The sequence below is a fragment of the Pelobates fuscus genome, chromosome 2 (assembly GCF_036172605.1).
Source record: "Pelobates fuscus isolate aPelFus1 chromosome 2, aPelFus1.pri, whole genome shotgun sequence".
Classification (NCBI taxonomy): domain Eukaryota; kingdom Metazoa; phylum Chordata; class Amphibia; order Anura; family Pelobatidae; genus Pelobates; species Pelobates fuscus.
In genome coordinates, this window is record NC_086318.1 from 310,843,886 (window position 1) to 310,870,827 (window position 26,942).

Genomic DNA, 26,942 nt, shown 5'->3' on the forward strand with positions numbered 1-26,942 from the left:
AAAGATTCCTGTCACTTAGCAACACAATGACCATTGCTTCGCAGCTCCTATCCCCTGTTCTTTATTCTAGTTAGTAGGTTACTTAAAAATTTATAACTTGGCATTTAAATTTTCAGTTTAGTGACATCCTTTAAAATATTGTAATAATGAAATAAAATAATTATTGAGAAAAGGAATATGCCTTTTTCCATATTGGAAAAAATAGAAATCACTGTTTATTAAATGCACACCCAATTAATCCATTCTTGCATTTTCATGCATTCATTTATTGGGGGTATATCTTAATACTGTTTGCAAAAGCTGTAGTTCTTATGAACTGCTCACTTTGCAAACCATCCCCCTTTTCCCCAGAGACTTTCAGTCTTTTCATAGGGAAATAGCCAATCAGAGGTTTCTCATTGGGAAGCCTCTGAAGGGCTCTCTCTGAGCAGGCACGTGCCTGCTTGATGAGGGCATACTGGACGCTGGTCTGCAGGGGGGAAGGCAGGCTCACGTAGAGGACACCTGTGCCTTCCATTAGCTTAGGGGGGCTAAGGGAAGCAGGAAGTAACCACCCTGGCTGTTTTTATTTTCTAATAGAAATCGACGCTTTCATAAAATGTCATTATTATGGGATACTCCTAACCCATAAATTACTTTAGCAAGCTGAAGTGCTATATGGGCATAAAAGTTGTAATTTAAAGGGATGCAGTGACACTCTAAGTATCATTTTAATGAAGTGATTTTGGTGCATGCCACCCTTTGTCTGACAACGTAAAATATTGTCATTGCTGAGAAATGGCAACATTTATATTTTCCAAATAGCCTGTCTCAGAAAGCATGGGGTTGTAAACCAGAGAGCCACTAGAGCTGCTTAATTCTTTATATCATTAAATTTTCAAGGGTCACAGCATTATGCAGCCCAAGATGGCCAATTCTTCCTATAAAAAAGCATTAGATGTTATGCTTCTTGTAGAAAGCCACTGAATTCAATACTTCTCATACAGAAACAATGGATTGATGGTGCTTGTCATGTATGTATGCAAAGCATCTGAGAAGCATCTTATTGGACAAAGTCATCAGGATAATTGCCTATATGGAAGGTGCATCAGGTTGCAGTGAGGAATCTGTCTCGGCACATAAAATGTTTTTTTAAGTTTAACTATGATTTTAATTATTTGAAAAAAATAAATAAATTAAGAGCCCATAAATCTACACTTCTAGAGGAACAAATCCAGTTAAAAAAAATAAACATATATATATATTTATTAATATTATTAGACTTTTCCTTTAAAATAGCTTAGATCTATAATGTAACAATGTAGAATGCAGGGGCATATTAGCCGCGAGGCAAACAAGGCATTTGCCTCGGGCGGCATTTTCCAAGGGGCGGCAAAAAACGCCGCCCCCAAATGCCCAAGGCAAATGTCTTGTTAGCCTTGCGGCTAACAGACATGCTGGGCTGGTTGCTGGGCGGCCGGCGAGGGAGCTCTTCCCCTGAGCTCTCTGCTCAGCTCCCTCGCGCGCCGCCCGCAGAGTGAGACTGGGAGCCGGAATATGACGTCATATTCCGGCTCCGCCTCCCAGCCTCACTCTGCGGGCGGCGCGCGAGGGAGCTGAGCAGAGAGCTCAGGGGAAGAGCTCCCTCGCCGGCTGCCCAACCTGCCCGCCAGTGCCGCCCTGCAGCCACTGGACCACCAGGGAATGGGATAACCCCCCCACCCCCAGCATTCCCAAAGGTAAGGAGGCTGGGGGGGGAGTAAATAAAAAAAAAATGTGTTAATGTGAGTGTGTGTCTCTGACTGTGTGTGTCTGTTAGTGTGTGTGTGTCTGTTAGTGTGTGTGTGTGTCTGTTAGTGTGTGTGTCTGTGTGTGTGTGTGTGTTAGTGTGTATGTGTGTGTCTGTTAGTGTGTGTGTCTGACAGTGTGTGTCTGTTAGTGTGTGTGTCTGTTAGTGTGTGTGTGTCCGACTGTGTGTGTTTGTTAGTGTGTGTGTCTCACTGTGTGTGTCTGTTAGTGTGTGTGTGTGTGTTTGTTAGTGTGTGTGTCTCACTGTGTGTGTCTGTTAGTGTGTGTGTGTGTCAGACTGTATGTGTTTGTTAGTGTGTGTGTCAGACTGTGTGTGTTTGTTAGTGTGTGTGTCTGTTAGTGTGTGTGTGTCCGACTGTGTGTGTTTGTTAGTGTGTGTGTGTCCAACTGTGTGTGTTTGTTAGTGTGTGTGTCTGTTAGTGTGTGTGTGTCTGACTGTGTGTGTTTGTTAGTGTGTGTGTGTCCGACTGTGTGTGTTTGTTAGTGTGTGTGTGTCCGACTGTGTGTGTTTGTTAGTGTGTGTGTCCGACTGTGTGTGTGTTAGTTAGTGTGTGTGTCTCACTGTGTGTGTCTGTTAGTGTGTGTGTGTGTCCGACTGTGTGTCTGACTGTGTGTGTGTTAGCTAGTGTATGCGTATCTCTCAGTGAATGTGTGAGTATTTAGAAGGCTGGGCAGGGGGGAAGGGTTGGGTGGGGGTGGCGCGCGCGCGGGGGGGGGGGGGAGGGGGGTGTCTGAGTTTTGTCCTGCCTAGGGCAGCACAAAACCAAGATACACCACTGGTAGAATGCATAATGTAACAAAGCAAGAGGCCGCCCTTTTAGGTGGCTATATGCTGTTCAGAATAAATTTAACTCAACTCATTAATTAGTATTTTAATGATGGAATTTTTTTTTGTGCAATGCTTAACCCAATCTTTATATACTTTAAACATAATTTTGGTTCATCATCTCCTATTCTGTAAGTAGATTTTACACAGAGGATGCTTTATTTTCTTCACAGAATATTCAGTAGTGCAGTCAAGCTTGTTTTACAACAAATTAACCAAAGTCATTAAGCTTAATGGAGTATTCAAGGTCAAAGAGGTCAGCTATTAATGTGACCTGTAACCCAGCCTTAAGCCTTTGTGTCTTTATCCATTGATGCCAACATCAGTTCTTGTTCTTGTTAATTTATAGCCATTGCTTGTCTCTTGTTTACTGTGGCTCCAGAAAGGAGACAGTCTAGTGGTAAAACAAACACAATACTACTGTGGTGACTGGGGAGCTGAGCCTCTAAAACAAGTCAAAGAATCTGCAATGAGAATTTCCATGGTAAATCACTCCTGCTGAGACCAACACTTTTCATCATTGCTAAACCCAGTGCAATGTTTTCCACCAGTTCTGTTCTGCTATGTAAAGTGCTGAATGAATGATTGTCAAGCGAACAAGAAAATGTAAGATGTGATGCTGCAATATAAAATAAAATAATTTTACCATTCATTTTTAATATAATATTGAAGATTTTATATATATCACTCAAAGGCATGCCAAACTTGAATTCAACAAGGACATACAGTTGCAAGAAAAAGTATGTGAACCCTTTGGAATGATATGGATTTCTGCACATATTGGTCATAAAATGTGATCTGATCATCATCTAAGTCACAACAATAGACAATCACAGTCTGCTTAAACTAATAACACACAACGAATGAAATGTTGCCATGTTTTTATTGAACACACCATGTAAACATTCACAGTGCAGGTGGAAAAAGTATGTGAACCCTTGGATTTAATAACTGGTTGAACCTCCTTTGGCAGCAATAACTTCAACCAAACGTTTCCTGTAGTTGCAGATCAGACGTGCACAACGGTCAGGAGTAAATCTTGACCATTCCTCTTTACAGAACTGTTTCAGTTCAGCAATATTCTTGGGATGTCTGGTGTGAATCGCTTTCTTGAGGTCATGCCACAGCATCTCAATCGGGTTGAGGTCAGGACTCTGACTGGGCCACTTCAGAAGGCGTATTTTCTTCTGTTTAAGCCATTCTGTTGTTGATTTACGTCTATGCTTTGGGTCATTGTCCTGTTGCAACACCCATCTTCTGTTGAGCTTCAGCTGGTAGACAGATGGCCTTAAGTTCTCCTGCAAAATGTCTTGATAAACTTGGGAATTCACTTTTCCTTCAATGATAGCAATCCGTCCAGGCCCTGATGCAGCAAAGCAGCCCCAAACCATGATGCCCCCACCACCATACTTAACAGTTGGGATGAGGTTTTGATGTTGGTGTGCTGTGCCTCTTTTTCGCCACACATAGTGTTGTGTGTTTCTTCCAAACAATTCAACTTTGGTTTCATCTGTCCACAGAATATTTTGCCAGTACTGCTGTGGAACATCCAGGTGCTCTTGTGCAAACTGTAAACGTGCATCAATGTTTTGTTTGGACAGCAGTGGCTTCCTCTGTGGTATCCTCCCATGAAATCCATTCTTTTTTAGTGGTTTACGTATTGTAGATTCGCTAACAGGGATGTTAGCATTTGCCAGTGCCTTTTGTAAGTCTTTAGCTAACACTCTAGGATTCTTCTTCACCTCATTGAGCAGTCTGCGCTGTGCTCTTGCAGTCATCTTTACAGGACGGCCACTCCTAGGGAGAGTAGCAGCAGTGCTGAACTTTCTCCATTTATAGACATTTTGTCTTACCGTGGACTGATGAACAGCAATGCTTTTGGAGATACTTTTATAACCCTTTCCAGCTTTATGCAAGTCAACAATTCTTAATCGTAGGTCTTCTGAGAGCTCTTTTGTGCAAGGCATCATTCGCATCAGGCAATGCTTCTTGTGAAAAGCAAACCCAGAACTGGTGTGTGTTGTTTATAGGGCAGGGCAGCTGTAACCAACACCTCCAATCTCATCTCATTGATTGGACTCCAGTTGGCTGGCATCTCACTCCAATTAGCTCTTGGAGATGTCATTAGTCTAGGGGTTCACATACTTTTTTGACCTGCACTGTGAATGTTTACATGGTGTGTTTAATAAAAACATTTCATTCATTGTGTGTTATTAGTTTAAGCAGACTGTGATTGTCTATTGTTGTGACTTAGATGATGATCAGATCACATTTTATGACCTATTTGTGCAGAAATCCATATCATTCCAATGGGTTCACATACTTTTTCTTGCAACTGTATGTTATCTACTTAACTTGTGTTTGTTAATGTATGTATGTTAATGAGATCTCAATATCATTTAACTAAACAATTCCTGCTATTTTTTATTTAACACACCTAAACAACTCTAACCATGACTATAATTCAGATTTATTGATTTCTTAATAAAGATCGTTGTGGTCTAGTCCAAGTTCCAACACCCTTAGAATTCAATAAACCGATTGTAGAAGTAGCAACACTTACTGACCTAGTTGTACACTTTGTCTGTAGTAGAAACAGCTTTGTCCAACGTCATTTTTTCAGTGTTCATCCCATGATTAGTGATATTTGAAAAAATAGGAATGGTGTATCCTATTTCCGAAGAATGGTCATGTTCTAAAACAACAATTGGAGAATCATATCCAGTTGTTGTTTTAGAACAATGTATTTCAGTACTTTCTTGATGGATGGTATTGATATGCACACAACTGTTTCCAGATAAATAAAAAAAATATTTTGGAAACTTTAAAACTCTGTCACTAAATGTATTTTTTTAAATGGCTTCCGGATGTAATTTTCTAAATTTTGATCCTATGTATGAGTAACAGTCAGGGGTAAAATGTTCTAAACATATCCTTAGAGTAGTTAAAACGCTACAATATTAGCTGGATGACCATTTCAATATTATGAAATTGATCACCAGTGGCTTGGAGTCATGCTCTAACTTTTTCGGTTGAATTAGAAAATCGATGCAATGAGATATGTGCATCAGTATTTGTTTGGTTGGTACTGCAACCTGTCACCAAACACTTAGGCATTTGTCAATTATATAATTGGCAAAATTAGATTTACACATATGTAAATCCACTTACAGCAACATCAATGAAGTGTCAACCAGATCAAAACTAAAAGTTAATGGATGAATACAAAGAATTCACCTACCAGTTTCCCCACACTTAAAGCAGCATTGTCGTGGCCGCATCGTTTTGTTTTTCTAACCCCCCTCCCAACTCCACTACATTCTAGTCAACCCCAAATTCCCTAAAGTCCTGAGTGCTGCCATCTTTGTGTGGGCAGATGAAGGCCCTGTGGGACACTTCATCTGCCTACACTAAACAGCACTGAGAAAGTCACGCACATGCCCAGTTAAACACTTGGGCATTCACTATTGTCCAAAATTTAGAAGAGAATTCCGGCTATTAATTAACTAATTAGAAAGACAAATTAAAAAATAGAAATTTATAAAAAAAAAAGTTAAAAAAAAAGAAGTGCTCCCTGCCACTTCCTACCTCCCCCTCCCCCCACCATGTCAAATAATTAACTGGGGGGAGACAGTGTCCCTCCCTGAGCCCTGCTATTGGGGGCTACTAAACTAAACCCATGAGTGGCGGATTGGGGCCCTAAGTTACAATGGGAAGGGGGGGACCTACTGCTTTTTAAAGAGGGGTGACTAGGGGCTTAGGGTCCCCTAGTTACCTTGGGGCCCCCACCCACCACTCATGGGAGCCGGGAAGGCAGTAGGTTCCCCCTGATGAAATGAAATTCCGAACCAAAATAAATGCCCGAATTTTGGCCTAGCATGAATGGATAAACTATACTCATTCTGTTAGGACAAAATTCAGTAGTTTCACCGATGTCCTGTCTATATGACAGGACGTTTGAACAGCAAATGAAGCAACGCAAAAACACGGAGGAAAGGGTTAGTATTGTGGGAAATTGTATTTGAACACAGGAAATGGAGAGGATTTAAGCTACTCCTTAGGTCAAATCTGGTCAAGCATAGTTAAAATACATAAGACAAACTAGTCCTTACTTTGTCTTTTGTTTTTAAGAAAATTTGATCAGTTAAGAAGAAATGAAGAACAGATCATGAGAGAGGAAGAGAATAGGAATCAATTGGAGATATGTAAGCTCAGCATGATCCCTAGTGGTCTACACCCTGGTGGTCCATTTGGCCTTGATATCTGGTCTGCAGCTCCTCCAGGTGCTCGACCGAGCTGCAGAATGGATGCGATGGGCACTCTCAAAAAGGGTAAACTGAGGAGAGGGGCCTCGCAACCGTTTAAATGCAATTATTACAGTTATTGATAAACTGCAATAATTACACTGCATTAACTCCACCTCTAATGGCTGTCTTGTCACAGATCAACACCCTGACACTCACCAATCAACACACTGACACTCACCGATCAACACACTGGCATTCACCGATCAACACACAGGCAGACAGATAAACACTGACACTCACAGATCAACACACTGACACAAATAAATACACACACACACATACACATATCTAAACATGCACAATGGCACTCAAACAAATTGCAATTTACATAAAATACCCCCCCTCCTACCCCCATTTTAATTGCAGGGGGCTGGCTGTCAATGACAAAAGTCTGAGCATCTATACCTTACATTTCCCTCTCTGCTTTCTGTGTACTCCCTCACTTACATTTCTCTCCCTCATATACATTTCCCTCCCTTATCTCTGTGTGCTCCCTCATATACATTTCCCTCCAGTGCATACTGTAGGCTGGGAGGAAGTGAAGCAATGAGATCTGCCCTGGGGGAGATGAGACCTTCACTGGATTTCTCAAAGTATGTACGATGCTGCAGGGGCCCGGTCAGGCGCTTAAAGGGCTGCATCGCCCAACCAGGCCCCCAAGGCAGTCCCTAATAGATAGGCTGTAAATTATAATATGAAGTAGAGATTGGTGGTGTGAATGTGGCTGGAGGGATAACTCACCTCAGGATTGCTGAATGTGAACGGGAAATTGAAAGAGAGGGAACAAGGGGAGGACGTTCTGATATCGCGGGAGCTCGCATTAGAGGCAAAATGATACATTACGTCAGTTATGCGTGCTGACGTCAGGGTACCATTGGGTATGAGAGCAGGGAAGTTACATTCCCGGCTCTCAGAATCAGCCGGCTTGGGGGCGTGGCTTAAAGCTGTTCTTCAAAGCCTTCATTCAGAATACAGGAAATGATTTGAAAAGTAAGAGAAGGAGGAAAATATTTAAGGCACTCTAACAACTTAAATTAGATTAAGTTATGAAAGTGTCTACAGTGTTCCTTTAACCCCTTAAGGACACATGACATGTGTGATATGTCATGATTCCCTTTTATTCCAGAAGTTTGGTCCTTAAGGGGTTAAGGAACTAAGTGAAGAAATAAATGAACCTTTGTTTTTAATCTTTTCAAGATTCTTTTCTTTCAGGAATTGTAACGGGGGATTGGAGGAAGGCAGATGTGTTTCCTATATTCAAAAAACTTTCAAAATCCTTGCCTGGAAATTATAGACCTCTGAGCTTAACTTCTGTGACTGGGAAAGAATTTAAAAGGTTATTAAGGGATAATATTCAGGAATTCATTGAGAAGAGCGTGGCTATCAGCAAAAATAAGCATGGGTTTTTGAAACATAGGTCATGTCAAACTAACTTAATTGCATTATATGAAGAAGTATAGATCAGTGTGTTGTGATTAACTTGGATTTTGCCAAGGCGTTTGGCAGGTCCACACAGGTCCACACAATAGATTAGTGTTCAAACTCATAGAAATTGGTCTAGATGAAAATTCTTGTTCATGAGTAGAACATTGGCTTAAAAATAGGGTACAGAGAGGTGTAATTAACGGTACGTTTTCAAGCTGGACAGAAGTGGTGTTCCTCAGGGTTCTGTTCTGACACCACTTCTGTTTAACATATTTATAAATGATCTTGAAAGAGGCATTGAAAGTCATGTTTTAATGTTTGCAAATGACAAAACTCTTTAAAGTAATACAATGTCAGTAAGATGAAATTTTATATAGAAAAAAGCTAAGTTATGCACTTCAGGGTAAAGAATGCACAAGCAACATTTACCCTAAATGGTAGTAAATTAGGGATAACTACACACAAGAAGGCTTGGGAATTGTTATTGGCAATAAACTAGGCAACAATTTGTAATGTCAATCAGCAGTGGCTAAGGTCATTAAGGTATTGTCATATATAAAAAGGGCATTAATTATCAGGATGAAAATATACTTTTGCCTCTTTATAAATCACCGGTAAGACGACATGTTGAATATGCTGTGCAATTTTGGGCACCTGCTCTAACGAAGGATATTATGGCAGTAGAAAAAGTTCAGACACAGGCTACAAAATTAATAGAAGGAATAGAACATTTTAGCTATAAAGAAAGGTTAACAAATTTAAACTTCTTTAGTTTAGAAAAACATTGCATCAGAGGGTATATGATAACATTATATGAATATACCCGGGGGCCAATACAAAACTATTGTGTGGAAATCTATTCACAAACAGACTATACATAGGACACCAGGTCATGCGTTTAGACTGGAAGAAAGAAGATTTGGTCTAAGGCAAAGTAAAGTTTTTTTATTGTAAAAATAAGGATGTGGAATTCTCTGCCTGAAGAAGTGGTTTTATCAGAGTCTGTACAGATGTTTAAACTACAACTCCATACTTGCAAAAACACTTAATTATATGAATTTTTAATTGTAGGGTAATAAATTCTTGATCCAAGGATAAATCAGACTGCCATTCTGAGGTCAAGAAGGAATTTGTTTCCTAGTTTATGCTGGGTTTTTTTTTTTGCTTTATTTTGGATCAACAGCAATAAAACAGATATGAAGAAGGCTGAATTTGGATACGTCTCTTTTCAGCCTGTGTAACTATGATGAATTGTTTATATATTGACATTATTACCCATTTTTAAGTGCCTCTTTGGTTGCTTTCTACTCACCTCAACACCTAGTTTTTATGTATTTAATTGTCTTGCTGAGACTATGCTTGTATTTTATTATTATAACTACTTTCTAAACCTTTTTTAAAAAAGAGGTGTTTATACTGTTAAGTAACAGTTACAATTTCACCCATTGGTTTATACTATTACTGATTTATGTCTCACCTGCACCTCAAAAAAAAAAAGATTGACAAAAACAATAGCACCGAATGGCAGCTTGTGCCAGGGGATTACTGGCACTCTAACCGCATCAATGAGATTTAGTTACTGTGCCAAGTGTCCCTTCGGGAGTAAGAAAGCATCAAAGGAATTATCAAAGGAGTAATCTACATTTGAGATTTGCCTTTGGCTACTCCTGTTTTTTTTTTTTTTTTTTTAATTCTTTATTTTTGCACACAATAGTTAAGGCAAGATTTATACAACTTGAAGGCTTGCGCAGAAGCCAAAATACACACACACAGTTTTGTAAATGCAACAACGCAACAAGAGCGTATAGTACAAGCCACCTAATTCTATGCAACTTGCCTCCCATCGAGGGTTTTATATTGTTTATACAGCATAAGTATTAAAGTTCCTCACTTTTGCCCGAGAGTGTCATAACAGGAACGGTACTATTGTGTGTCCTGCTTAGAAGCCTCAGTGGAAGAGATCGATCTGAGGAAAACAATCTTAGTCGACAACCGTCCCCCAGACACGCTTGTCCCTAATTTCCGTGGCGCTTGATCCCCATCGGGGATTTGGTATTATGCTATACATTTTGGCTATTGTCTTCCGATTTCTATTCGATTATTCTATCGATTATTATTCTATTCGACCAGGAACACAATAGCTAAACCACCCCGAGCTTCCCCGTACAGGTCGTCACGGTCAAAGAACTCTAGTTGGAGGAAGTTTATAAAACTCGGGCAATTACCCTTTGTCCCACAAGGGTCCTGTCAGGAAAAAGGTATCCGGAGAATACGTGTAATGATATTGATGTTACAAAGTTTTGGAGTCCAGTAGCCAGATCAGCAATGTTTTCTGCCAGAGGTAGCCACTCGTTACCCAGGTGGTTGAGCCCCTGAGCCTTGAGTGGCCTTCTGGTCTTAAGCAGAGATGGGAGACTGGAACAGAGAGATGATAATCGTAGTGAGGCAAGCCGAGGTCAGTGGGAAGGAGAAGCAGCAAAGTCAAAACGGTCCAAAATCAGCAACAGGTAGGAGAAACAGGAACAAGCTTGATTAGAGAGTACAGGAACCACAATAATCTGGCAAAGGTACAGAGACAGGAAGTGGCTTTTATAGGCCAAGAACCAGACACATGACCAGACACAGCTGAAGAGACTTGTCACTGATACCAATGCTGTAGAGTCAAGGTTACCAGATCTCAGGTACATTTGCAAAAGGCAGGCTGGTGTACTGGTAAGGAAGAGTTTTAGCAGCATGTATACCAGGGTTCGAAACCCAGCAGAGTCAGTTCCTCACAATACGATATCTCCGCGTTCCCTTATCGCACCGATTGTACCTGAGGAGATGTTAGTTAGACAGGCAAAGTGAGGAACCAAGGAGAATAAGACCTTCGATAAAAAGAAAAAACCTGCCCCCGAAACCCGTCGCCGAGAAGTCAGGGGTGGTTGTGGAAGAAAAGGGAGTAAAAAGTGCAGAGAAAGAGAAGAGAAGAAGAGGTGAGGCGCTGGAACTGGGACGCAGGGAGCCTAAGATACCCCATCTTCCTGGTGGACATGTTCCATTTACGCAGATCCTGCTACGCTATTATCCCAGGGCTCCCAAAGTTTTATGAACTTCTCTGTCGTACCCTTCACCCGTGCCGTCAGGTCGTCCATCAATCGGCAGTCTCGGATCCGTGATATCACGCCTGAGATCTCCGGGCCTTCCGGAGAGAGCCAAGCTGTAGCAATAGTACGTCTAGCCCCGAGGGTTAGTTTATGTACCAATGTCTGCTCCCGTTTGGTCCATCCGTCAAGGGGTCTGTTCAGTAAGTATACCCATGGATACAGTAGTAGGGGTTTGTTAAAGGTCTGTGTCAATAGGTCTTCTACTGCCTTCCAGAAGCTACGTAGTTTTGGACAATCCCACCACATGTGGAGATATGTACCTCGGTTACCACATCCCCTCCAGCAATCATCGGTATCCAGTTTGTGCATCTTATATAGTTTGACGGAACATAGTCTTCCATGTTTGTTCTTGGAGAGTGACGCAGACGGAGGAGTTCTTATTAGCCTCCCATATGTCCTGCCATTCCACTCCCTCCAGAACCTCTCCCAGATCTGCCTCCCACTGGTCGGCGTAGGCCAGACGGCCCCATTCTTTGTTCTCCGAGCTAAGGTGGGCGTACAAGAGTGTTATCATACCCTTAGGGACGGATCCTTCTCAGCACAGCTTCTCATAGAAAGTCATCCCTGTTTGCGCAGCTCCCTTTATGTGGGTTTTTTTGGCGAAGTCCCGAATCTGAAGATAGCGAAAGAAGTCTGATGGTCCCTGTTTTTGTTTTAATTAAGTCAAGACCTTAATTAAATGAGCAAAAATGGTGAGGCCATTAAACTTAGTAGCAACTGATTAGTTCAAAAATGAAAAGCTTGTAGGAGGTGCATGTATTGTGTATTAAACCAAGGTGAATAGTTGCACAGCAAATAAATCATAAATATATCACAAATACTTGTTTTGCTATGTTAATCCTGTTGTCATCAAAACACCATGTGTTTGTGGTCAAGGCATTTTCTGCTCTTTTACTATTTTCTTTATAGGGCAGAGCACAGAGGAAAGAAGCAAGGAGGTTGAAGTGCCGGGCACTGAAGCCACAATATCAGGCTTAAACCAACATCAAACAGTTTAATCCCTGAAGGTGATAATGTACCCAGAAATACCTTCTTTATAAAATTGTTGGTGGTAGTGTTCTAATGTCATCCAATAGAGTACTTGGAGTACCTGCACAATATCTGTAAGTGTACTAAACATAAATAATTACAACAGTGCACCTTATGACTCAGATAACAGTGTTGAAACGTGTTCTCATCTTGTGGGTATTGCCATACATAATATTGATGTCAAAGCAGCTGTGTTTCTAGAGTTCTAGAGTTAAAGGGCACGCCAGGCACCAACACAACTTCGCTTTGGCCTCATATTCACTCTGTATCATTCTCCATATCAAACTTATTTCATTTTCTTCTACATCAGTGGTTCCCAAACTTTTTAGGTTCAAAGCACCCTTAATGTTTCAGTATTTTTCCAAGGCACCCCAAGTCAAAATTTCCAGCGCTGTGTGGCATTTACTGGCACTATAGTGTAATGTACAGTGTTGATGTTTGAAGGGGTGTGTTTGTATATATATTTTTTTGGTTTGAATGCAGGGGTGTGTTTGTATGTAATATTTGTGTTAGATTGCAGGAGTGTGCTTGTATGTTGTGCTGATGTTTGACTGCTTGGATGTATGCACAAACATGCAGACATATTTACACAGATATTCATGCACATTAACACACAGATGCATATAAATACATCAGCACATATACCGATATATACAGACATGCACCCTGACACACACAAACATTGATACATGCCCACACCATGACACAGATACACACACTGACAAAAAAACGCACTCCCTGACACACAGATGCACATACACAGATGTGTGCGCACACACAGACACAGAAGCACACTGGCATATATATACTGACACACACACAGACACTCATACTCACACACACTGAAACTCATACTCACACTTATACACACTCATAGTCACACACTGAAACTCATACAGACCCTCATATACATACCACACACACTCAAACTCATACACACACTCAGACACACCCATACAGATAAACACTCATACACACACACATACAAACATTCTCACACTAATACACACACTCATACTCATACACTCACTCACACACAAGCAATTTTTTTATCTCTTCAGCCACCCTCCTTATGTGCCAGGAGGGTGGAGTCATGCTGCTGTGGGAGTGAGGGGTCTGGAGCTTTTCATGCTACTCTCCCCTCACGCTGCGGATGCCTTCTCCCGCGCTGTCTCCCTGCAGGATGCTGGGAGGAAGTGACAGGCAGCCACTTCCTCCCAGCCGGCCGACATTACATGACATTATAATCATAGCACCAGGGAAATATTCACACAGTTTGGGAACTGCTGTTCTACATGAATGAAACGCCAATGCATTTGTTAGGTTGTGATCTCATTAATATGCTGTATTCTCTGCATGCTCAAATCTTTACCGTTTTTGCTAAAATGTTTAGCAGAATTCTGAACCAGAAGTCTATCTCCTTAGCTTTGCCCTCTCAAGCTCGAAAGACTTATTTATCAGTGTATGCACACATCAGTGAACCTGTCACATAATAGAACTGAGTGAGCTGCTATTATATGTCTCCTTGAGCGTCTTCACCATCTAATACAGGTTGCGGTGTAGTTCAGATCACTCAGTGCTGTCAGTGGCTGAGCTGTGTACATACTTTGATTAGGAAGTATTTTTCTGTAGTGAGGGAGTGTGGCAGTGGAGACAGGCTTATGGTGCAGCATACTGCAGAAAGATAAAAAAAAAAAAAAAAGCATATTAAAGCCTATCAAATTAATTCAAGGTGCCCCTGTAATGTCAAACAGTAGGTGGGATTTGTAGTCATTGCTATTAATAAAACCTTCTCAAATGTATACTTTTGGATAATAATGTCACTTTAATTTTCTCTTGATATAGAGTAGATGTATAATGTGCATTGTGAGTATATACATCAAAGACTATCACTTTATTTAGTTTTGACACTGTATTATTTTTTAATTGCTGGTTTTATCACATTCCTGTTGCATTATATATATTATATTATATATTCATATGCTCTAACAACAGGTCATTTAAACGTCAGCTTATTTAGCAGTAGCACTATTTAACTTGTCTCCCATGTTGGACTTCGTGTAGGACCCAACAATATTGGGGTACTGTGACATAGTGGTGGCCTTAACACAATATTGCCATATGGTGGTATTTGTTTGCTGAGATAGGTGATTTTAAGTAGCCTTATACAATGTAAAGCCGATTGTAAATGGAGACACTAAATGGAGACACTTAAACTCTTAAAGAAACCTTCCAAGGCCAAATTAAAATAAATAAATGTCACTGTTTAGTTGATATAACCCAGATGAAACATGCATTCATTTAATTATGCATTTTGTTTTAGCATTAGGGGTATATCTAAAAACAGCTAGCAAAAACTGCAGTTCGATTGTCTGCTATTATTGCAAGCCCTCACCTTCTTCCACAGCCCATTTTTTTCTATGGATGTCCAATTACAGACTTCCCAATGCAGGTCAATGAGAAATCTTTGCAAGACAGGTGCTGTAGGCCCTTGTTTTTCAACCAGTGGTACGCGTACTCCAAGACCACCTTAGTACCCTCCTGGAGGCGGCCAGCGGTGTGCTAAGGCAGAGTAGGCACCTGCTTACATGCCTACTCTGCCCAAATAATAATAATAATAATAATAATAATATTCATAAGCCTGGTTATGATGTCACTCCAGCCCTGGCATCACTAAACAGAGCGTTAGGGAGCAGTGCATGAAGATTACAGAAGCCCCACACTGGTCCTTAAGGAAATAATCCATTAAAGCTCTCCCAAAGGCAGGGAGGCTGGGTGGAAAAATAACAATTTGTGAGTGTGTGTGAGAGAGATTGTGTATGTCTGTCAGTGAATGTGTGTCAGTGTCCTCTGTGTGTAACTGTGTGTGTCTGTTAGTGAATGTGTGTGTCAGTAAGTGTGTGTGTGTGTCAGTTTCCTCTGTGTGTAAATGTGCGTGTCAGTGTCCTTTATGTGTGTGTCTGTGTACTGTGTGTGTAACTGTGTGTGTCAGTGTCCTCTGTGTGTAACTGTCTGAGTGTCCTCAGTGTGTAGCTATTATGTGTATTTATATTTTGATATTGTGATTAATAGTTTTAATAGTTTATACACTCTTCCTTATTATCCTACAATATTCACTTTATGCCACATTTACTTTAAAATATTCTTTACTTTAACCCCTTAAGGACCAAACTTCTGGAATAAAAGGGAATCATGACATGTCAGACATGTCATGTGTCCTTAAGGGGTTAATCAGACTTGTTCTGCAATATGGGATTCACTTGAATATCATGAGAAACACTTCTCTAGGCAATTAGTGCCTCTTGAGTTTAGCTCCACTAAGATAGACAACCAGGAAGTAAAGGGACCTGTTGTTTGCTTTAAAGCCAGGGGGTGGAACAAGGTTCCTTTTGCAAAAGTGCCAATGTCTATTGAAATCTGCACTTTTTGTAAAATAAAAAAAAAAAAGAGAGAGAGAACATGCTCTTCATATAAAAAGCATTTCAGCAAGCTAAGTGTGTCACTTTTAGGTTCATACAGATTTTTTTTTTAAATATTAAAATATGATATACCCTTGCATATGCTGCTGACATTATCACGGGCCAATAAACAAGAAGCAGTAATAGACAATTCAGTAAGAATGAGTAGATTGATGACTTTTTTTTTTCCTTTGCTGCAACATTAGAATTGTAAGAACCTGAGCTGTCCATGGAGAAAGACGCACATTAACAGAGCTCCGCACCCGTCCCCGAAATAATCAGCATTTTACCCACTCCATTGCAATAATGGTGAGGAACAAGAAGCTTATCAGCTCGGGAACCATTGAAACAGGCTCCCCACGGCGATATACCGGGACCATGGACGAATTTGTGTCCACACCGGCAGGACTGCGAGAAGCTGCGTACACAGCCAATATGGCGCCGGACTCCCCAGGCGCGACCAGTAGCGGAGAGTATATAACAGACCCCGTTACCGAGGACACTCTCCGGGAAATCAGACAAGAATTGGCCAGGATAGGAGGGAGTATGCTGACACGAGCGGACACCAGCATGCTGGTCCGAGAGATCCGTGAGGCCCTCAGGGAGGAACTGGCAGGCCTCCGCTCCGACCTCACATCACTGGAGACACGAGTGGAAGCCGTGGAAACGGAGGCCAGACTGAGCTGCCAACAACACTGAGCAGAGGAGACCGCCACGATCCGCCAGGGCAACATGTTAATCTCCCTAAGAAGACAAGTGGAGGACCTCGAAAATAGAAGCCGCAGACAGAATATCAGGGTCAGGAGGCTTCCTGAGCAAGAGGCCAAACCCCTGCAAACAACGCTCTGCGCCCTCTTCTGCCAGATTTTAGGCCCCGAAGCCCCAGCAGAGATATGTCTAGACAGAGCTCACCGGGCCCTGGGCCTGGCCAGACCTCATGGCCGACAACGCAACGTAATTTGCTGTCTGCACGCCTTCCCGATCAAGGAGAAAATCATGGCGGCGGCCAGAAATCAACCCACCATCAACTTTAGAGGAGCCAAGATCTCTATGTATCAGGACCTGTCAGGCATCACCCTGGATGCCAGGAGGGCTCTCAGGCCACTCACCACAACCATGATGGACAAGGGAATACCCTATAAATGGGGCTTCCCATTTAGCCTGCAGGCCAAACTTGGCACCACGTGGCACATTCAGAGGATGCCAGATGACGTCCCCCGCTTACTGCAGACCCTACGCCTATTGCAAATCCAAATTCGCAACTGGCTGCTGGACGAGCCACCTGGTCATAGACACAGTGAAGACACTGGCCTGCAACCCTCCTCCACAAGACTCAGCCAAATGTCCCCACCGAGAAGGAGAGGAGGCCTGGCAGGAGCCGAAGAATAAAGCCCCAATAGGCTGAGCCCAGGACTGGCAAACGTAAGTGTTCTAAACGACCCTGTGTTTCCCCGACCTTCATACAGTAGATCCACTCACTAGCACTCTCACAAACCGCAGCCGTCCGCACGAGGAGAGTGAGTGCCCCCTCCCTCGCCTGCACCCCGAGGTCCCGCACAGGGCCCCGATGGGCCACCTGACGGAGCCCCCTTTGAAATCCGAACCCTGGTGACCACAGCCTGTCCTGCTATTCAGAAACCCCTGGTCACCCCATACCACACTTAAAAAGTGCTAGCACCAGCCACAACCTGAAGCATGAGGGGGATTCCCTAGCTAGGTGGGGTGGTGGGAAGCATGGTCCTGATCGGGGGGGGGGGGGGGCACAACCACTATGGACACCAACGCTGAATAGGGGATATACAGGACTCTTTGTGACCTGCAAGGTTCTAGGGATGGACAGACACTTGGGTGGTGGGCCATCTGATGGTGGGTAGGACCCGGGAAGGGCAACAGCAAGCCTGGGAGCAGGGGATAACTGAGACACCTGAGGTCTGGTGAGGCGGGGGGCTGGGTGATGGAGCTGGGGGAATGGGTGGTTGGGGGGCAAACAGATAGAAATGTTGCAAATGTAATGATTCATATTGACATATAGATAAAACAGCTGGACCTTTACCACCACAGCTGGCACACTGAGCAAAGCGCCCACCCCTGGGACATCGCTACCCACCAAACCCGCCAGGGGCATTTACAAGCAGCCCACCACGGCCTTGGGGTCACAGGGGTGGGTGAAAGGTGAGCTATACGGGCCCGTACACCCACACTGGCCACACAGGATCTTCCAAGCATGACCACAGCAAAACATTGAATTCCACAGCTGGAGGGGAACCACACCGAGTCCATTCACGCTTGCGCAGGCCATACTGGGGCACACCTAGAGAGACGCGGATATAAGAGCGAGCCAGACACAAAGCAATACTGAAACTCTACACTAACCTGCAGAGAATCACCTCACCACCACACTAGCCACTGACACATGACCTCTAAGGGTATTCACAGGTACACAGATCGGGGAGAGGTGTGGACAGCCAGTGACGGACCGACCCACAATCACCCATAGAGAACCCGACCCGGACTGAAGGCCCTAAAACGTCTATGACTGGACAGCAGTCACGCTCCCACCAACAGACGCACACCTAGACAGGTAAACCGGGTGTAGATTGGAGGCTATTTACTCCCGATTGGTCCTCCTACAGAGACCCACCCAGTGCGACGTGTTGAAATAGAGACCCCCTAACAAAACACCGAACGCGGACCAGCACTCTCTTTTCTCCCCTCCCTCACTTCCCCCCCCCTTTTTTTACCATGAGGCCCAGCGGGTACTCCCCGGCCCCCCTCCGCCTCTGGTCCAACATCGCTAGAGGCTTAAACCTACCAGAAAGGCGCTCCCATCTACTGCACTCCATGTGGTCCACTAGGGCCTCGATCGCCTTCATACAAGAAACACACTTTAGAGGCACAGGATTTTTTGCCAACCATCCAAATGCGAAACGAGCTGGAGTGGGCATCCTATTCGCCAACAAGGTCCCATATCAACACCTAGCAGAACAGGCCGATCCGGACGGCAGATACATATTTCTCAAAGGCGCCATAGCGGGGCAACGTTATACGCTGGCAAGCATATTCGCGCCAAACACAGGACAACATAGGTTCATCACACGCACCCTTGCGGCACTGGAAAGATTCCGCGAGGTCGTACTCATCGTAGCAGGAGACCTCAACATGGCACTAGAACCCTGCGTGGACACATCACAAGGCACCAGCTCCGTGCCAACCACCTCCCGATGCAAAGCCCTATCGGCAATTCGGAACTCCGGCATCGCAGACAGCTAGAGAGTAGCCCACCCGGAGGATCGGGACTACTCATACTACTCGGGAGTACACCACCGCTATAGCAGACTGGATTACATCTTCCTGTCCCAAGAATATCTAACGTTACTAAAATCAAGCACTATATTACCGGCCACATGGTCTGACCACTCGCCCATCCTAACAACTATACACTGGCCACTGTTCAAGCCGACTGACAAACAATGGAAACTTAACGAACAAATCCTGGATGAACTGGAAGCCCAAACTGACACCCGGACGACCCTACAAAGATACTTTGAAGAAAACAACGTGCCCAACACGGATCCCATAATGGTTTGGGCAGCCCACAAATGCGTGATCCAAGGTCAATTCATCCGGTACTGTACCCAGAGGAAGAAGGCCCATCGGCAGCAGGCAACGAAACTCGCCCGGCAAGTGGCCGAACTGGAAAGCTCCCACAAGGACATGCTCTCCCCAAACATGTATAAGGAACTACTTGAGGCGCGGCGAGCCCTGCAACAGCTGCTCTCCCAAGGCCTCCTCCACCCAATCCGGAGATCACGCAGATATTTCTATGAGCACTCCAATAAATGTGGGCGACTACTAGTTAGAATGCTGCAGTGTAAACGGAGACTTGCCCACATCTCCAAGATCAAGGGAATGGACGGCCGGATCAAGCAACTCCCGGGTCACATAGTAGACGTGTTCCACCACTACTACACCAACTTGTACAACATACCCACGGACCCGAGTTAAACAGCCCAATCGAGACGGGCAACCAGGATCAATGAATACCTAGAACAACACCTGCACAAAACCCTCGCACGAGACATGGCGTAAAGCCTGGAAGAACACATCACCATAGAAGAACTACAAGCTGCCCTGAAGATCTCAAAACCATGCAAAGCACCGGGACCAGACGGCCTCCCGACCACGTACTACAAAAAACAGGAGACACTGCTACCACCTCTACTAAAGAGTCTCAACGGTATCCATGATGGAGGCAGATTCCCAACAGACACCTTATCGGCGACCATTAAACTCATCCAAAAGGAGGGGAAAGACCTGACCAACTGCTCACGCTATCGTCCGATCTCCCTCCTTAACACATACCTAAAACTGTTCACTAAAATCTTAGCCACACGTATCGGGAAAGTGCTGCCACAACTAATACACCCGGATCAAGTGGGCTTCATACCAGGCAGGGAAGCGAGGGATAACACCATCAGAGCCCTCAACGTGATACACATGGCACACAACACTGGCCGCAAAACCATTCTCCTCTCGACAGACGCCGAAAAGGTCTTCGATAGGGTGGATTGGCAACACTCAAAACTATGGCATTCGGACCACATATACTAACATGGATCTCCTCCATATACATCACGCCCAACGCTAGGCTAAGGGTTAATGGGGCCCTTTCAAAACCCTTCAACATACGCAACGGCACGAGGCAGGGCTGTCCTCTGTACCCCCTCCTGTTTGCCCTCTCCCTGGAACCGTTCCTGGGGGCGATCAGACAGGACGGGGGCATCACGGGCTACTTGCACGGGTGGTCACAGAGTGGCAGCATACGCGGGCGACCTGTTGTTCTTCCTCACCAACCCGGTGGTCTCGCTGCCGAACCTGATGGCCAGGTTCCGAGAATACGGCTCAATCTCCAACCTGAAGCTTAACGCAGACAAATCAGAGGCATTACCAATCACACACCTCAAACACGAGGACGACCGACTCATGACACAATTTCCCTTCAGATGGCATGACCAATGAATCAAATACCCTGGCATCTGGCTCACTAAAGAACTTACCCGACTATACCAAGAGAACTTCGCACCTATACTGCGCACCCTACAAGCAGATCTCAACGCATGGAGCAGTCTATAAATATCGTGGTTTGGTAGGATCAACACCCTGAAGCTGCACCTCCTGCCAAGAATCTTATATCTCTTCCAAACAGTGTCCATCGTCATACCTAAATAATTCTTCCAATCAATCAACTCTGCAATAACATAGTTTGTGTGGAAAGCGAGCCCACCCAGGGACCCAGATAAACTCTGGTAGGACATGGAATTAGCCCAAGTAGGCTAAAAACTACCTGCTGCGGTATGGACATCGAACCCACATCTCAACCCAGAACTCCGGCCCAACCCGATTATCAGGGCCACCCTGAAGGTATGGGCATCCCTGAGATTAAAAAGAGCACTGATCACAAGCCCGTCGCCATTGACGTCTCTCACTCATAACCCTGAGACAGCAGACAGACTTACACCTGGCGACCTGAGAGAACTGGGCGGCTCAGACTGGACATACCTAAAACAATTATGCACAACCACTGGGCTGAAACCCCTTGGAGACATGGCTACCACGGACTCCCTCTCGTACCTAAGCAAATACAGATACCACCAGATTCAACGCTACTACCGGTCCATTAGGGGCAAACATCTGATCCACAGAGAACTAACTGCATTCGAACGACTATGTGCATCGAGAGACCGCCCTGGCAAAGGGATTTCTCTCCTTTACTCTATTCTACTCACCTCCACACCACGAAAACCACCAAAACACATATACCGATGGGAACAGGCCACAGGAAGCACATTAACAGACCCCCAATGGGAAAAAATACATATCCTGGCACACCAGGGCACCATCAGCACCAAGATACAGGAACTGAACTATAAGCTCTTGGTGAACTGGTACCAGACCCCAGCGAAATTACCCCGCATGACGCCTGAACACCCCGACACATGTTGGAGATGCAGCAGAGAACCTGGAACAGATCTACATATCTGGTGGACATGCGCGAAAATAGAACCGTTCTGGAAAATGATACCACTAAAATCACTGAAATAGCTCCCGAAGCTGCTACACCACACATGTCTAGATACAAACGGTCCCTTACTAAGCACCTGTTGAATGCCGCAAAATCACTCATACCACTCAACTGGTGAACGACCAACGTCCCGACCGACAAACAATGGATGAACAGCGTAGAACACCTGTATAGCATGGGATCGCTCACAGCATCCCTACAGGGCAACTCGGAGAAGTGTGCTCTGACGTGGTACCCATGGTGCGCATACACAAAACAGAGGACCCCCAGAAGAGACACAGAGCCGGAAAACGGTACCGGAGATGCACAGGAAGACACCCGCCCACATAGGCAAGAGCAAGACAGATCAACATGAACTCCCAATACGGAGCGAACAGCACCGAGCCCTCAGCAGAACCTGAAGAACATGAAGGAACCGCCCAACCCCAGTACTACAGCGGCGACCCTTCCTCCCTCCCCCCCCCCTGTTTTATTTTCCTCTCTCTCTCTCTCTTCTCCTCCCCACTCCCTCTTTTCTCGCCTCCCCCTTCTATTCCCCCTCCCCTAATCCTACCACATTTCCAACTGCTACCCACTCTCCCACAACTAGACGGACAAAAGTAGGTCTCTAACCCCCTAGAACTAGTACTTGACCTACCGCACTAAAGCCTACTATTTAGATAAAGAACCACACTAACCGGATCTGTGCACCTAATCACAAAAACCGCACACACACTTAGACTCAACTACACTATAACGCCCCAAGCGATGACACATCGGGGAGCCAGCACAAACGACAATCAACAACACTAGCCACACAAGGCACACACATTGTACGCCAAAAGCAAGGCGCTCCCTCAAAACGGGCTAAAATGGCCCAATAACCGCAAAAAATTATAAAGAGGGGAAGGATGGTGAGGAGAAGAGGGTAGAGGAAAAGTTGTTATGTTAAACACTGCATTGGTATATTCACCAAACTTGTTACACTATTGTTGACGAAGCGCTCACACTCTGTTTTGTATCTGAAAACCGACAACCACATAAATAAAGATTGTCTTAAAATAAAAAAGATTTGTAAGAACCTCACTATATATAGACATAAACTGAACATCAAGAGTTTCAGCATCTGTGACATTATTATGTAAATTGTTCCCAAAACAGGTAAAACAAATAAATTGGTTGAACAAGCTATAATTGCCAACATTTTCAACGCATACAAAAAAGATTTTGTTATACAATATATATATATATTCCACAGTTATTGCACTGCACTAAAAAACCCAACCTGCTTACATTTTAACTCCTTGCCGACCGATGACGGTAACATACTGTTGAGGACCGATGACGGTCCTGAACCGTCATAACGGAAAACGGGCAACGGGAGCGATCGGAGAAATCCCGTTGTTACTATCTGCCCGGCACCCTGGGCAGATAGTAACAGCCAATTGTGGCGCTCACAATTGGCTGATGTCAAAGTGGGTGTTACAAACACTTACTTTGACACTGATCTCTAAGTGTCAAAAACCTGTTAAAAAGTTTTTAAAAAAAAATCCATTTTAACCCCTTCCCTGCTAGGTCCTATTACAGCAGTGCATTAGTACTGTCTGTAATTTTTTTTTTGTCAAAAAGCTGCTTTAGTGTGTTTTAGTGTCTTTTAAGGGGTTTTAGACTTTTTTTTTATAAGCGTCAAACTTTAGTTAGTCAGTTTCCTTCCCCCAAATCTCCATTAGATTCTCTTTGCAGGATTTAGTTTAGGGATTGCCGCTAAAGTTTGTTTTAGTCTATTTAAAAAAAAAAACAAAAAAAACTTTGTCTTAGCAATTTGTTAGTTTTGTGTCAGGTAGTGTGTTGGTGAAACATGCAGCGCATGTATAGCTTGGAGGAGGCATATGCCTTCTTGGCGTCAGACTCTGACGCCACTGACACTGCGCCCGATTTTGACCCAGGTCAGTTTAGCGACACGTCTAGTGACACGTCATCTGTCTGTGAGCCAGCTGCAAAAAGAAGCTGTGCTTCATCTGCTACGCCGAATGTAGAGGAGGACTGGGTACCTCCACAGTTGGTTGAGCCTAACATCCCCCCTTTTAGTGCCAACGCAGGCATTAATGTCAATGTGCAGGACTTCTCCGCTATGCAATATATGGAGTTATTTTGGAGAGATACCATCTGGGAGGAGATTGCTTCCCAGATTAATCTCTATGCTACCCAATGAAGCAAATCCAGGTAGCTTTGTAGTCAGGGAGCATGCTTGGCATCCCACAGATGTCCGTGAACTCAAAAAATTCTGGGCTCTTACAATGCTCATGGGGATAATAAAGAAGTCCTCAATCCGCTCTTACTGGAGCACCAACCCAATCTGTTCTAGTCCTATATACTCCCAAACAATGTCTAGAGCAAGATATGAGTTGGTGCTGCAATACTTGCATTTCAATGACAATACCCTCGGTCACCCCAGAGATCACCCCCAATATGACAGGCTTCACAAAATACACCCACTTATAGACCATCTGCAGCAAAGATTTTCTGACGTTTATACTCCCCAGCAAAATGTATCTGTTGATGAATCCCTTATGAAATATAAAGGGAGATTGGGGTTCAAACAGTACATTCCCTCAAAGCGCGTTAGGTACGGCGTCAAGTTTTACTAATTGTGCAAGAGCGAAAGTGGCTATACGTTTGCCTTTCGCGTATATAAGGGGAAAGATGGTCAACTGGACCCTCCTGGCTGTCCTGACTCTCTGGGGACAAGTGGGAAAATAGTTTGGGACCTACTGATCCCCTTGTTCAATAAGGGTTACCACCTTTATGTGGACAATTTCTATAGTAGTGTCCGTTTGTTTAAATCACTTTATAGTTTTCAGACAGGGGGTCAAATTATTGACAAGTTATATTAAATAGCAATATTCTATATTGCAACAATGAATTATGTACCCTTACTATGACACACCCTCACAGAATGCCAAGGCACCATGCCAAGGTGATGCTTCAGAACTAGTGATGTCCCGGACTGTTCGCCAGCAAATAGTTCCTGGCGAACATCGCTTGTTCGCATTCGACACGGATGGCGAACACATGCGCTGTTCGGTCCGCCCCCTATTCGTCATCATTGAGTAAACTTTGACCCTGCCTGTACCTCACAGTCAGCAGACACATTCCAGCCATTCAGCAGCAGACCCTCCCTCCCACCTCCTGGACAGCATCCATTTTACATTCATTGTGAAGCTGCATTCTTAGTGAGAGTAGGGACAGTGTAGCTGCTGCTGATTTGATAGGGAAATTGATAGCTAGGCTAGTGTATTCAGTGTCCACTACAGTCCTGAAGGACTCGTCTGATCTCTGCTGTAAGGACAGCACCCCAAAAAGCCCTTTTTAGGGCTAGAACATCAGTCTGCTTTTTTTTTTTGTGTAATGTAATTGCAGTTGCCTGCCTGCCAGCCAGCCTGTGTGTCAGGCTCACAGCATATACTGTGCCCACTTGCCCAGTGCCACCACTCACTCACTGGTGTCACAATAGCTTGCATTTAAACAAAAAAAAAACTTTTTGGACTGTAATATAATAGCAGTCAGTTTCCTTCACTAATGTGCGTTTCAGGGTCTGCCATGGCACAGTGTCACACCAGTGCAACTCATATCTGGTGTAACAGTAGTGTACATTTAAAAAAAAAAAAAAATACAATTTTGACTGTAATAGATTGAATAGCAGTTAGTTGTCTGCCAGCGTGTGAGTCAGGCTCGCAGCGTATACTGTACCCACTTGCCCAGTGGTACCACTCATATCTGGTGTCACAATAGCTTGCATTTAACAAAAAAAAACTTTTTGGACTGTAATATAATAGCAGTCAGTTTCCTTCACTAGTGTGCGTTTCAGGGCCTGCCAGGGCACAGTACTTTTTGGACTGTAATATAATAGCAGTCAGTTTCCTTCACTAGTGTGCGTTTCAGTGCCTGCCCAGTGCCACCACTCACTCATATCTGGTGTCCCAATAGCTTGCATTAAATAAAAAATAATCTTTTTTGACTGTAATATAATAGCAGTCAGTGTCCTTCACGTGTGTGCGTTCCAGGGCCTGCCAGGGTACAGTGTCACACCAGTGCCACTCATATCGGTTGTCACAGTAGCTTGCACGCATAGTACCACTAATCGAAAAAAAAATGACAGGCAGAGGCAGGCCACCCCGCAGGGGCCGTCGTGGTGGTGGTTCTGTGATTCCCTTTGGCCCTAGAATAATGCCCAGTGTTCAGAGGCCACGTACCCTGAACTTGAAAAGTTCTGAGGACATAGTTGACTGGCTAACACAGGACACCCAATCTTCTACAGCTTCCGCTCAGAACCTCGACGCACCATCCTCCTCCAGCTTAGGTTCGGGCACCTCTCAAGTTACCACTCGCCCGCCTGCCGCCACCACCAACACTAGCACCACAGCCGCTTCACTTGGTATGTCAGAGGAGTTATTTACACATCAGTTGGAAGAAATGAGTGATGCGCAACCATTATTGCCAGAGGATGTAGATAACAGGGATATGTCTCAGTCAGGCAGCATTACACACGTACGGTGTGATGATGATGATGTTGTACCCACTGCTGCTTCATTTGCTGAGTTGTCAGATACAAGTGAAGCGGTTGATGATGACGATGCGTCCGTGGATGTCACGTGGGTGCCCGCTAGAAGAGAAGAAGAACAGGGGGAAAGTTCAGATTGGGAGACAGAGAGGAGGAGGAGAAGACGAGTTGGAAGCAGGGGGAGGTCGTCGCAAGGAGCTAGTGGCACAGTCAGACAGCATGCATCGGCACCTGGGGTCAGCCAGACAGCACGCCAATCAACGCATGCTGCTGCCACCACCAGAATGCCGTCATTGCAGAGCTCAGCAGTGTGGCATTTTTTTTGTGTCTGCCTCTGACAA